Raw genomic sequence first — 15,937 nt, forward strand, 5'->3', positions numbered from 1 at the left:
CTTTGTAGACAAAAAGAGTATTAAATAATAAAAAGATGTTGTCATTAAAATCATTGTAAATTTTGTAATTCCTTACCTTTACTTTATGTAGACTATGCAGGATCCTCAACTAAATGGTCACATAAATAGTCACATAGCTAATAAACAATCCAATTTCCATAAATAAACACTGGTTAAAAATTGTCACATAAATAGTCACACCCCCTATCTCCATCTCCATATTAAAAGGTGCATCATGAATTAATTATGTAATGGCATTAGAATTCAAAACATAATGAATTAATTATGTAAAAAAAATTCTATCAAGAAGTCAATATTCAATAGATAATATACTAATTGCATTCCTCATACATTTCATTCCTCATCATCATGAACATCAAGGTCATCATCATCATCATCGTCGTCGTCGTCATTGTCATCATCATCATCATCAACGTCTTCGCCATCATCATCACCATCATCATCATCACCATCATCACCATCACCATCACCATCATCATCATCATCATCATCATCATCATCATCATCATCATCATCTTCTTCTTCTTCTTCTTCTTCTTCTGCTTCTTCTTCTTCTTCTTCTTCGTCATTGTGAAACTATCGATCGTGATCATCATCCACTTCATCTTCTACTTCTTCGGTATCTTCTTCTTCCATCACATTATACTTTATCAGCCTTCCTCTTGGATCATGTCTAACAACAAATGACCAACCCGGTTTATGTGGAACCTCTGAGTAAAATACTTGCTCACATTGGCTTGGAAGAACATAGGGCTCATCCCCAACTGGTTCAAATGACCTTGTATTTAGCATTATAAAACCATTATCATGTTCAATAATAGTTCTATCAGGATCATTTTTATTCAATTGTAGCATGTACCATTTGACGACGAACAAAACTAATTTGAAGGAATTAAAGTCACACTCAAGTATATCATCCAAAATGTCATAGTATCGATTTTGAGACTATTGAGGATGAATGTCATTTCTCGATGAAATATTTGTCACCTCAAAGACTGCAGTGATGCCAGAATCACAAGTTTTCTTCGTATCATCCAACTTTTTTATGCGAAATTTATGACCATTGCAGGACATAGCATTGTGGTGTTTGACCTGCGATATGTCAAAACATGTAAAATTTATTGCATTGTGAGTTGATAAACATATGGGTGATTAATAAATTTATACGTACCTATTTATCTCTTAAACCATATGCTAAATCAATTTCCCTTTGCGTAACATTGGAATCTCCATTATGATGTGCTTCTTTAACCAATGAAGCCACACCTTCCCATGTTAACGTGCGTCCAGAATGTTGACAACGTTCAATCCATACCATCATCCAATCAAGATTGTTTGCAATATACAAATGTAGTGCATCCCACTCTCGACCAACTATACAAAAAATAAATAGACATCTTACAATCGATTTAATTTTAAGATTAAGAATTAATTAACTACAATAACATCTTATAATTACCTCTCACTTTCCTCAATCTACCTTTCCCCGTCAAGTACTCCCCTTCGAATTTGTTAATGGTGTTGGGATCCCAAATGCGATCCACATGGATCTTTGTTGCAAACTTAGGAAGATATTCAGAAATGTACACCATAGTCTGGTATACCATATATCCCTCCACCATAGAACCCTCAGGATGTGCTCTTTGTCGAACCAAAGCCTTCAAAAATTTCAAGTGCCTCTCAACCATCCACATTGACCTAGTGTGTACAGGTCCACACAATTCAATCTCCTCAACTTGGTGTATGAGGTAGTGTTCTTGTGCATTGAAAAAAGCTAGAGGTAAACACTTTTGTATTTCACACATTAAATGAGGAATTTTTCTCTTCCAATATTTTATATTGTCTTTATGGCTTTCTTTACATGACAACCACCTACAAGGTATTCAAGACACAAAAAAATATATTACATAAGAAGTAAAACAAATCGCAAATATAATATCTGATGCTTTGCAAAAAGGGCATGTGTTAGATCAAAATCTATGGTAGTATAACACACAAACAACAAGAAACAAGTGTTAAGGTTAGTGCTATTCAACCAAAGATCAACCTAAGCAAGCATATCAAAAGAGACACCAAGAACAAAGTAAAACATTTAACTATGAATGTAAATTGAAGAAGACATCTCCAAATGCCTTCTACCATACTCTTGGCTCCTTCTCCTTTGTTCCTCTCCTCTCCAAGTTCCAAACTAGTGTAGCTCTCAACAGCTTTTTGCACTATGGATGCTTATGGAGGTTTGAGATTGAAGTATTTGCTCTAAATGTGAATAAAAAGTTGATACTATGCTATTGATACTAAAATGATTTATTTTAACCAAAATGACAATATATGAGTTGATTATGCTTAAATGCTCTCTAAAATTCACTATAGCTTAAATGCATACAAGTTTTCAAGATCTGGATTATGAAGAAATGGGCTCTATTTATAAGGAAAATGGAGCAATGGATGGTTGAGATTGAGTAATCTCAACAAGGGTCGGGATTGAAAGATATCAAATCTATGTGAGGGCTTTCAACCCAATCCCAGGATGACAAGTGTTAATGTGAGATAGGTTGAGAGGAGAGGGAATAAGCATTAAATGCTTGACATGACCTTGGGAGTTAAGGTCAAGGTTAGTTGAATGGATAAATTCTTTATTCAAATAATAAAGCTTTTATCCAATGGATAAAGTCTTGTGCAAAGGCAAAAGGGATAAACATGGTCAAAGCAATAAATGCTTGAGGAGACACATGAGTGCAAGTTCAAATAATCATAAATGGTTATGTAAGAGCCATAAATGGTCATGTAAGAGCCATTAGTGGTTTGGAAGACTTTGAAGGTTAAATTGTTGAACACACAAAGCAATAAATGCTTTTCAAAGACTTTGAGGTCTTTGAGAAGTGACTCCAAGTTGCTTAGGAATGTGACAATAATTAGAGGATGGATTTAGGCTAATCAGGAAGGGTTTAGAATAATCTAGAAGGGGGTTTAGGAATGCAAGTGGATTTGGTGGGTGAGGGAAAATAGGATTTTTAATTAAAATAAAATTCATTTATTTCAATAAATAGGTGCAAGTTGCATTTGTAGGAAAATGCAAGTGGGGGGGGAATAAATGATTTAAATAAATGTTTTATTTAATTTATTTAAAAGAGGAAAAGAGGGATTTAATTAAATAAATAGTATTTATTCATTTAATTGATTTGTGATTTTGGTTTAATGAATTAATTAAAATAAATTAAATAATTTATTTAATTAATAGGAGAATGTTTGGAGATGAATTAATTAAGTATTAATTTAATTAACTGATGGCTTAGTGGATTTTTAATCAAATAAATAGGAAATATTCATTTAATTAAACTGGACAGATTTATGTGACTACATTTGCCCCTCTTTGAGACGGTGCGGTTTATCGCGTCGTTTCAAAGAAAGAAAAATAGGTGTGAAGAATATGCCCCATAAATGTTAATTTAGCGGGTGGTATGCCCCCTCGAGAGATGGGCCAAATTTTTTTGAAAAATCGGGCGATCTCTCAAAAAAAATGAAAATTGGCAGGAAAATAGAAGAGAAGAATTTAGAAAGAATAGAAGAAATCAGAGTGAATATGGGGAAACATCAAGCCAATGAGTACCCTTAGGTCATGCAAGAGATATAGTGAAAATGTGGTGGTAGTGTTGTCGAGTGATGCTATATAATTGATCAAAATTGGTTGGAAAATCTGGTGCAATCGGTTTAATTGCCCGATGAAGTCAAGGTATATGAAGCAAAAATACTCGTTGAGACTTAGACAATTGATGTAATTGTCCATTAGATTATGTTTGGATTGGTTGATCAATTGATAGTGTGTGCGGGTGATGGATGGTTGTGGTTAATCATAGCAACCCCGTTGAGACTAGGTCATTATGATAAATGCCTGATGTAGTCTAGGATTACCATGATTGATTACCTGTTGAGACCCGAAGATACTTGATCAGAGTATCTATTGATAGTCTAGGTGTGTGTGAGTTGATGTACCTGTGCAGACAGAGTAACTTTCTTGATTGTGATGACTTACAAAAGGAAACACAACCCCTCCTATTTAGAGATGGATGGTGATGAACGTGGCTTGATTGATTTTGATAGGACACGATGTAGGGTATGTGACATTGATTATCGAGATGGGGAGGGTGGGAGGGGTTCGATGTTAGATAGAAGAAATGGAGGACCTATGTCTCATTCCTATGGAAGAAGAGGAAAATAGAGTATGCACCCATTGTCATTACTATGTATGCATTATATGTAACTATTTATGAATGTATGGATGGATGGAATGCAACAAAATGCAATAGATACAGATGAGATGAAATGACGATCCATAGTGCTTTATTTTTCATCATTGAGCTTTAAAATGTTGTAAGAAAATACAAGCAACTTGACATAATGATTCAAGATGACCTGAGTATTCCTTACATGGATTTTGATATAGCAAGTTAATACAAGCAACTTGATATAATGGATCAAGTTGACCTGAGTATTGTTTGCGGAATAGACAAGGATTATCTCCTTTCATGCATGACTTGTATCATCCTCCTTGATCTTAGGCTGATCATATCCTGAGACAAGTGCATACCGTAATAAGAGATAAAACCTTTATCTAGTTTGGATGAGGTAGGAGGAACCAAAGAAAGAGGATTGTACCTACAAACAAACACTATATACATAAAGAATATGGATCCTTGGTAATGGTTCATGCTCATATGGTCAAGGTATACGTTGTAGTCAGCAAGACGTAGTGATCTATGACTGTATTTTGCCTATGATCACATAGCTTAGTGAACTTCCCACGTAGACACCATTAGGACATGCCCCAAAACTTCATCGGAATAATGCGCAAACGATACACAAACAATGTTGTAGGAACCTGATACAGATAAATGAATGAATTACTCACAAATCAACCAAGTATTTGATAGCTTTAACACAATTTTCTTGTCAAAGAAAACGTCATTTTGTCTTTGTTTTGGTAAGGAAGGATGCATCCTTGTTGAAGACAGTTTGATTGTTGATGTTGATTGTTTTGGTCAATTTGAGAAGTGATCATCATGCGAGTATTTTGCAATGCTTGTTTAGTATCTGCCCAGATGGGTATGTACAATGTGATGCTATGTTTTTGTTTTGATTTTTGATGTTTTCTAATGTTTTTGGAGTTTGTGATGATTGTTTTGAATGTTTTTGGATTTTGTGAGATAGTTTTGAAGAATTTAATGAATCACAAGACAATGTAGAATCCACTTCCATCAATAGGTTAAGGGCGTTGCCCCCAGTTTAGACATGACTATGAAAAAGTGGGATGCAAGATGCATGAAGTACTTTCTTGATTGCAAATTTATAACAAGCCATGTTTTTGGACGGATGGATGTATGTATGAAGTAGAACGTGATCGCAATAAGTCTGAAAGACAATGGAGCCATAGCCTTTACGAGTGGCACCTGTTTGCCGGGTTTTCACCATCGTACTTACCCAAGGTGCCATCGGAGTGGTTCTTCACCGTTTGGATGCATGATTTTTCTTTACTCTTTTTGGTGTTTTTGTATTTTCTTCAGGTCATTTTATCTGGATGTTTTTGGTATTTTTGCTAGTATATATGGGAGCCTGATGCTCTGTACAACTTTAGGTAAAAAACCATTTGAGGTGCATGTTGTTGATCAGATCTGCTAGCGGTTCTCCTTCTGAGGTAGCCAATTGATATGCCCCGGACCCAAATACAGCAGTGACAATATATGGACCCAGCCAATTTGATTCAACTTTCCTTGATGTTCTCGGTTGGGTTGGTTACGAGGATTTTCTTGAAGAACAAGATCACCTACCTCGAATGTACGAGGCTTAACTCAATGATTATAACTTCTGCTCATGCGCTGCTGATAGGCTTTGAGGTGGTTGTATGCAGCTTATCGTTTCTCATCATGTAGCTCTAAGTCCTGAAGACGAGAGACTCTGTATGATTCATCATCGATGAGATTGTGCAAGGAAACCCATAGTGATGGTATCTCAACTTCAATAGGTAAATAGCTTCGGCACCATAGACCAATGAGTATGGAGTTGCGCCTGTAGGGGTTCGAATGCTAGTTCAATATGCCCATAGTGTTGGATTCAATTGAACATGCCAATCATGACCGACATCATTGATTGTCTTCTTTAGGATTCTTAATATGTTTTTGTTTGACGCTTTGGCCTAACCATTGCCTTGTGGGTAATAGGGAGTGGAAAAGCAGTGTTGGATGTGAAATTTCTCACAGAGTTCACGGACATCTTGATTCTTGAAAGGAAGTCTGTTATCTGTGATGATGGACATGGGTACACCATACCGGTAGATGATGTAATTGAGGATGAATGAGGCGATCTGCTTGCTAGTAACTTGGGTAAGTGGAACGACTTCAATCCACTTTGTGAAATATTCGATGGCGGTAATAATGAATTTATGGCCATTGGATGAAGATGGATGGATTTTACCCACAAGGTCAAGGCCCCATTGACAAAAAGGCCATGGTGTTCTAATTGGTTGTAGTTCCTGTGCTGGTGCATGTATCAGGTCTCCATGGACTTGGCATTTCTTGCACTTTCTGATAAAGTAGTAGGAGTCTTTTTCCATAGATGGCCAATAGTATCCATTGCACAGGAGTTTTTTGGCTAGTGACATACCACTTGAGTGAGTCCCACAAATTCCTTCATGTACCTCTTCCAAGGCCTTTGTTATCTCATCTTGTGCCAGACATCGAAGGAGAGTACCATCAAGACTACGTCGGTATAGGGTTTCAATAATAATGGTATATCGAGCGGTTTGGCGAATGAAAGTTTTACGTTGGTTGTTCAATTGGTTAGGAGGAAGGGTGTGATCATTGAGATAGGTGTAAAACTCACCATACCATGGGGATTCGAAACCGACAAGGCAACATATCATCTCGGATTCAGTGATATCATAAGCAGGGATCCAAAGTTGTTCTACCAAGAACTCGTAGCGTGTTGAATTCTGCGGAAGATCTAGGAGAGATGCGATAGTAGCCATAGCATCAGCAGCTCGATTCTGATCTCTGGGTATCTACTCAAAGGTAATTGTAGTAAATGATGCCTTTAGACTATCCACCATTTGCTTGTATGGCATGAGTTTATCATCCTTGGTCTGATATTCATCTATTGCTTGTCGAATGACCAGTTGGGAGTTGCCATATACTTGTAGTTCTTGTAATTTCCATTGTATGGATAGCCTGAGTCCTGTGATCAAGGCCACATTTTCGGCTATGTTGTTTGTGCATGGAAATGTGAGCCTATAAGACTTCAGGATGTTGTCACCTTAAGGTGTGATAAATAGAATGCCTACCCCCGAGCCATGCCTAGTGTACAAACCATCAAAGTATAGTTTCCATGGTTGTACTGTTGTGATCATGAATATCTCTTCATCTGGAAAATTGGAAATGAGAGGATGATCGCCTATGAGTGGTGCCTCGACCAACTGATCTGCAATGACTTGTCCTTTGATAGCTTTATGGTCCACATACTCGATGTCAAATTCACTTAGAATCATCAACCATTTGGCCAAGCGGCCTGTCAATGCTGCTTTGCTGAGAAAATACTTGAGTGGATCAATCTTTGCAATGAGTTGTACCTTATGTGTTAAAAGATAGTGCCTTAGTTTAGTGGCTGCCAAGATTACTGCTAGGCAAGCTCGCTCAATAGGTGTGTAATTGAATTCATAGCCAACCAGTGTGCGAGAGATGTAGTAAACAACACATTCTTTCCCTTCTGCATTATGTTGTGCCAATAGTACACCCAATGTTGTACTTGTTGCTGATATATAGAGTAACAAAGGTCTACTTGGATCTGGTGGGATCAACAATGGTGTATTCATGAGATAGTCTTTAAGCATTTGGAATGCTTGCTGGCATCTGGCATCCCACTGAAAGCGGATGTTCTTGTGTAGCAGGTGTGTGAATGAGTGACATTTATTAGTCAATTGTGCAATGAATCTTTGGATGGATTGAAGGTGTCCCTGTAATGTCCTTAGCTGACTGATATTCTTTGGTGGTGGCATGTCCATGATTGCTTTGACCTTTGCTGGGTCGACCTCAATACCTTTGCTTGAGACAATGTATCCTAGAAGCTTCCTGGAGGTTACTCCAAAGACACGTTTCTTTGGGTTGAGTCGAACATGGTATTGTTCTAGTCTATCAAAGATTTTATCTAATATGTTGAGATGCCCTTCTCTGGTGAGTGATTTTGCTAGTAAGTCATCAACATAATCTTCCATCATAGTATGCATCATGTCATGGAATATTGTGGTCATTTCTCGTTGATAGGTCACTTATACATTTTTTAGACTAAAAGGCATTACATTCCAGCAATATGTGCCCCATGGACATGTGAAGGCTATCTTATGTTGATCCTCTGGTGCGATTTTTATCTGATTGTATTCTGAAAAGCCATCCATGAGTGAAAGCATGGCATGTCATGCTATCAGATCTACTATGATGTCGATATTTGGTAGGGGGAAGTCATCCTTAGGACATGCCTTATTCAGATCTCTGAAGTCAGTACAAATGCAGATGTCCCCTTTTGGTTTGCCAACAGGAACAATGTTGGAAATCCAGTCTGCATAATCAATTGGTCTAATGAAACCAACATCTAGGAGTTTCTTGAGTTCTGTTTTGACTAGTACTACAATCTGAGGATGCATCTTGCGAAGCTTCTGCTTGATAGGTTTGGCTCCTTCTGCTATGGTGAGGTGATGCATGACTAAATCTGGATCAAGAATAGGCATGTCTGCATATGGCCATGTGAAGTTAATCTGGCACTCCTGGAAGAATTCGACAAACTTGGGTTGTTCCTCTAGAGTTAGAAGAGATGCCAGATGTATGAGGTGAGGAGTTTCAGGAGTCCCCACATTGTATTCTTTGGTTTCTTCAATGAGAATCATTGATCGTTCCCGCTATGTGCTACAGGGAAGGATGTCAAACCTTTCATCCTCAGGTGCCTCAGAGAGGTTTTCATCGTTGGATACGCTCTTTTTTTTACTTTTGTTGCATCAAACAGTGCCACGGTATGGTTTTCACTGGAAGATCCATGTTTTATTGTTATATTTTTGCAACTGAAAGGTTTGGCATCTGCACCGAAGTATGCTACGCTATTAAGTTCTATGGTGAATCCAACTTTATGATCCCCGCTTAGCAGGTTATCCCTTAATTCCAAAAAGTCAATGATGGCCTCATCATTTTGGAAGAGGTCAAGACATGTGGGATTTGTTTGGTTCCATTCGATGAGTTCAGGATGGATAATGGGCATTACTTCATTGATTAGGTTAAGTTCGTTAGATGTGTCAGTGAGGTTTAAGACGTTATGGTGAAGGTCATTGATGGTACTCTCCCTGTCAAAATCAAGCGTAGGATGTGACGTAGGGTCTATGGAAGAAGCTTCCAGCTCAGGAACCCAAGAGGTCTTTATCTGCGCTTCTCCGTAAACAGGGATGTCTCTGTGAGGTGGAGGTATTGATGTGTCTTCCTCATCTGAAGTATTAAGCTGAATGGAATCAAATTCCCATTCATGTGAGTCAGTCTCTGAATCACTTTCCAGCATCTGATTACTATACCATACTGGGATGTCCTTTGTGTTAAACACTGCAGGTGTGATTGGTTGATGTACCTTTGTAGATGAAATGATTGGTGCTGCAGGAAGGATGATGGGGATCAATGAATCGGATACAGGGAGGATCGGTAATGTTGACTCAGCTGCTTCTGCTGGAACTGCGAGTATTGTAGATACTGCTATGGGTTCTGATATAGTTGCTACTGCTAATGGTGTTATTGATGTTATTGCTGTTGCTGATGGGATTACTAGTTTGATTGGTGGGATGATTGGCTTCGGTGATGGTTGTGTTGGGATTCTGAGCCTCGGTGGGGCAGTTGTGATGGTGTTTGATGCTGCTTTGATAATGAAAGGTGTCCTCTTTGCAATAGGCTGGTATAGTGGTTTGCTGGGTTTTCCTTTGAATCGGAGCTTAGGAAAGATCTCCTTTTCAAAGCCTAGGCCTGCATTATCCTTGGGCTTTAATTCTGGCAGTAGTGGTTCATGTCTTCCTTGTTTGTAAGGTCCTAAAGCACTCTGACCATTGTAACCCATTCTTTACATAATGAGGAGGCCTTTGCCATATTGATCTATGGGAAGCGTAGCTTGCGGCATATCAGTGGTGATGGGATCTTTATAGATCTAGTCCACTAAGTCCTCATCTTTGGTTTCTTCTTCTTGACTCTTCCCAAGGATGAAAGGCATCAAAGCACATGCTAGCATGATCAGTGATTTCTGAAGTAATTGTTGTGGTTTGCCATGTGTTCTAGGAGAAATGGGCATTTGTCCCACACAAAAGAGTTGACTTAAGTTGTATTCCCCAGGACCTTTCTTTGCTATTTTCATCTTAAGCTTTTCTTGCTTGGGTATAGTGGTGTTTGAACTGGCAAGAGAGGTTGGACTTATATATGATGTGGAGGAAATAGCTTCTCTATTGTTAGGCACGGTAATCTCTAGTTGATGACTGATGTTATGACAATATGGAAAGGGATTTGCATCACCCAAGATTGTGATCTCTACACCGTTATGTGGGAACTTGATACATTGATGGTAGGTAGATGGAACAACTTGCATGGCATGTATCCAAGGTCTTCCTAACAATAGATTGTATGGCAGAGGAAGGTCTAGAACTTGACAGATGATGTGTTTTACCACCGAGACCACTCGGATTGGTAGTACCATAGCTCCTTTGGATGAATGCTCTGCATCGTCATAGGCTTTGATTGTGATCTTCTTACGGGGATCCACTGATTCTATTGCATATCCCAAAGCGGTGACCAACTGCAGTGTACAAATATTTAAGCCTGCTCCATTGTCGATCAAGACTCGCTTGATCCTATGTTGGTTGATAAAGCCTTCAATGTGTAGTGAAGCGTTATGAGGTTGCTGGAAGGAAGAGTTGTCACTTTCAGAAAAAGTGAGACAAGGTGATGACTTTAGACTTCCAACCATGACTTGGAACTGATCTGTATTCAAGTTAGCGGGGACTGACGCCTCTTGGAGAGCTTGATCCAAGATTGTTTTATGAGACAGAGATAGGTGCAAGAGCTCTAAAATGGATATCAGCGCAGGTGTTTTGTCTAATTGATCCACAAGATTGTATTGCCTTGGTATGGAGGTGGTGCCTTGTGGAGCTGCCTTTATGGTAACCTTGCTGCGACGTGTAACAACATTGCAATTGGAGCTAGGATTTTTGACGGTTATAGTTGCAATTTGTTTACTGGCATCATACTGGCATCACACTGGCATGCAAAAAAGGCATGTGTTAGATCAAAACCTGTGGTAGTATAACACACAAACAACAAGAAACAAGTGTTAAGGTTAGTGTTATTCAACCAAAGATCAACCTAAGCAGGCATATCAAAAGAGACACCAAGAACAAAGTAAAACATTTAACTACAAATGTAAATGCAAGAAGAAATCTCCAAATTCCTTCTACCATACTCTTGGCTCCTTCTCCTTTGTTCCTCTCCTCTCCAAGTTCCAAACAAGCGTAGCTCTCAACAGCTTTTTTCACTATGGATGTTTATGGAGGTTTGAGATTGAAGTATTTGCTGTAAATGTGAATAAAAAGCTAATACTATGCTATTGATACTAAAATGATTTATTTTAACCAAAATGATAATATATGAGTTGATTATGCTAAAATGCTCTCTAAAATTTACTATAGCTTAAATGCATACAAGTTTTCAGGATCTGGATTATGAAGAAATGGGCTCTATTTATAGGAAAAATGGAGCAATGGATGGTTGAGATTGAGTAATCTCAATAAGGGTCAAGATTGAAAGATATCAAATCGATGTGAGGGCTTTCAACCCAATCCCAGGATGACAAGTGTCAATGTGAGATAGGTTGAGAGGAGAGGGAATAAGCATTAAATGCTTGACATGACCTTGGGAGTTAAGGTCAAGGTTAGTTGAATGGATAAATTCTTTATTCAAATAATAAAGCTTTTATCCAATGGATAAAGTCTTGTGCAAAGGCAAAAGGGATAAACATGGTCAAAGCTCAATAAATGCTTGAGGAGACACATGAGTGCAAGTTGAAATAACCATAAATGGTTATGTAAGAGCCATAAATGGTCATGTAAGAGCCATTAGTGGTTTGGAAGACTTTGAAGGTTAAATTGTTGAACACACAAAGCAATAAATGCTTTTCAAAGACTTTGAGGTCTTTGAGAAGTGACTCCAAGTTGCTTAGGAATGTGACAATAATTAGGGGATGGATTTAGGCTATTAGGAAGGGTTTTGAATAATCTAGAAGGGGGTTTAGGAATGCAAGTGGATTTAGTGGGTGAGGGAAAATAGGATTTTTAATTAAAATAAAATTCATTTATTTCAATAAATAGGTGCAAGTTGCATTTGTAGGAAAATGCAAGTGGGGGTGGAATAAATGATTTAAATAAATGTTTTATTTAATTTATTTAAAAGAGGAAAAGAGGGATTTAATTAAATAAATAGTATTTATTCATTTAATTGATATGTGATTTTGGTTTAATGAATTAATTAAAATAAATTAAAGAATTTATTTAATTAATAGGAGAATGTTTGGAGATGAATTAATTAAATATTCATTTAATTAAACTGGACAGATTTTTGTGACTACAATATCTATACAGTGAACTAAACAAATATCACTACTTACCTTATGTATTTTCCAAGATCATATATGACTTGCTTGAAATTATTGTCGAAGTCGTCTGGGAGAGATAGAGGTAGAACGTACTGTAACAATTATAAAATTATCTTTTCATTTTTTTGTAACATAATGAAAAGTACACGTACGCTCAGTACTTAAATACATACTAAAAACACAAGAGCATGAATTCCCTTAATGAAGGTATGCCAATCATGCATTTTCATCCCTGGCCCAAATTCACTTTTCTTTGATATGAGATTGTTTATGTTCGCAGCAAATCCTATGGGAAATCAAATTTTTCGTATGACTTCTTTTATAGCATTGCTTTGTTGGTCCGTTAATAACCAAGGAAGCTCACTTATATTAATCTGGTCTCCATGGCTATTTGATTGAATGACATTTATCATTGCATGATTGGAATCCTGAATGTCACTACATATTTTGATAATTTTTTCTTTGTCATGCCTTCCATCCAATATTTTCCATAATGTCTCTGTTATATTCTTTCCAATATGCATACTATCAAACAAATGAACAATTTGTAACTGCTCGTAGTAGGGCAACCTACTAAATTGTCGGGGATAACTTTTTATTCCCTTAGGAAGGTGGTCATTTATGCCTTCACGACCTTCATGATCATCAATCACATCATCAGTAAACAAAACAAAATAGAAAAGATGTTTTATGACAAACCAATAGATGGAATGGCATTACCTTGATGATTAATTCTATTATATTCCAACTTCCACAAGTGAGGTGTCATTCTTTGTGGCTTTGATATATTCTCTTCTTTCCCATTGAAAAGATGTTTTTCAATATTCCAATACTTATGATTTTTATGGAGAAAGTGCCTATACTCATCAAACACCTGCTTTCCTAAACTTTTTGAATGATGAGATTTCATCTTTGGACCACAAACAGGACATGCAAATTTTCCCTTTGTTTTAAGACCTACAAGATAATGTATAATTGGATTAAATATGATAATTTTTTGAATTATAATGTTCATGCGCAACTTAAACACTATAACATACCACAAAAATGTGTTAGCCCCAGGGCATCGTGTATTGTCCATAGAAGCATCGCATGGAATTGAAATTGTCTTTGTCCTATTGGTTTAGAGATGTCATACATAATGACACCATTCCATAACTCCAGCAACTTGTCGATAGAGAGGCTCGATATATACATTCATATCTTTAACTTGGTACTTACCTAATCGAATGAACAAAAACATTACATAATTATTATGACCATTTTACTGCAATATTTATAATTAAATTTAGACGACTATATTTAAATGATAAAATACCTGGAACAATCATTGCCAACATTATGTGCTCCCTCTTTATTGACATCCATGGATGAATGTTATTGTTGATAACAAAAACAGGCCACATTGAGTAAATAGATCTCATCTCTCCAAATGGATTAACACCGTCCGCTGCCAATGAAAGCTTGAGATTACGAGGTTCTTCTTTAAAGTGTGGCCACTTTTCCTCTATGTCCATAAATGTTGAGCCATCCGCAAGCATTCGAATAATGTCATCTCGACTTCTATTGTGTGCATAGTAATCCATAAATTGTGCCAAGCTAGCACACTTGAATAATCATTGCATACATGGAATAATGGGAATATAGCGAAGAACCTTGCAAGGAACCCTTTTTTTTATTTGATCTGTTCGATATCTACTGATATGACATTCAGGGCATTCGGTTCGAAATTCATGTTGTTTGTGATATATAATATGATCATTAGGACAAGCATCTATTGCTTGATACTCCATTCCAATATCTTTCATAACAGTAGATAATTCTTGGTATGAGCGAGGTAGAATATTTGATGGCGGTAACAAAAACTCACCTATCAATCTACAACAACAAAATATAATTTATTATAATAAAGAATATTAATGGTACAACATGATTCACAATTTATTATGACATATATGACATGCCTTAACATACATGACATTGTTACGTTGGATAAACCATTCATAACCTTGAAGTTCACCAACAACAATATAGCGGAGAGAAGAGTTGCCTGCGAGCCTTCATAAAGGGCCTCAGATGCCTTCTCAAGTAGAGGGACATCATGAACAACATCAAGGTTATCTTCATCATCATGATCAGCTGCGCGAGTACTAAATGAGTCATGGATCAATGTATTTGTACCATCATCTTCAATTGTGTTTTCTGGCTCATGATCGTCATCTTCCATGTGATCATTATCTTTAGCTTCGATATTCACACCTCCATGTTCGTCCACTTCGAAAACCATATTCTTAGGGTTGTTTTGATCCATACCATGTGCTTTGGGTTGCTTGACCTATATAAAATTGATATACATAAATAAATCGTGATCATGATCTCATCATCACGTGATTTATTATGTATATAAATTGTCAAAACGATATAATGAAAAACTTACCAATGGATGATAATCATGTCCACCTTCAATGTGACCATGCAGCCTACAATGTTTCTTCGTTGTTTTGATTAGAAGTCTTTTAGTCTTTAACCCCTTACAAATTTTGCACGGACAATAACATTTTCCATCACCTTTTCTTTTCAAGTTAGACCACAATCTAGCAATTGTCTCCTTATTTTGTTGTTCGTTGATATTGTCTGACATGGTCTTTCTTCACAGGCAAGAAAATAGAAATTATTGTCTAACATGGTCTTTCCCTCAGGAGCTGGTAGATCCTGCTTCCATACTTTAATTCCATTTTCTCAAAGAACAATCCTAAAAATCCATGCATTGCAAACAACTTCTTACACCTTTGTTGGTTGTGGTGGCGTCATAGAGAGTTTACATCAATAAATGAAGAACATGCCAATGCTTTTAATGCAAGAGTAGAAGTCTATCTCTTATTCAATATCTCTAGTGAAACCCCCATGATCTTTTGTTGGAGTAGAATTTGTTATATTCTAGAAAGGATCTTGTCCTTTGTTGATGGGATATTCATCTACCTCAAGAAATAACTGTTCTTTTCTCCAACAAGAAGTGCAACTAAATGAAGATCTAGCACGATGAAATTAATCCTCAAAAGGATTACTATAGTTAGTTTTGGTAGATAATGATCTGGGTAAAATACTAATGTGGCTTTATGAAACATTATGTACTAGCTTAGCATACTCTAACAACTTTGGTGCGACATGCTACATCCAATTAAGTCTCCATCGGTATCTCTATTGTTTTTATGGATTG

The sequence above is a fragment of the Cryptomeria japonica genome, chromosome 2, assembly GCF_030272615.1.
Source record: "Cryptomeria japonica chromosome 2, Sugi_1.0, whole genome shotgun sequence".
Taxonomy (NCBI): domain Eukaryota; kingdom Viridiplantae; phylum Streptophyta; class Pinopsida; order Cupressales; family Cupressaceae; genus Cryptomeria; species Cryptomeria japonica.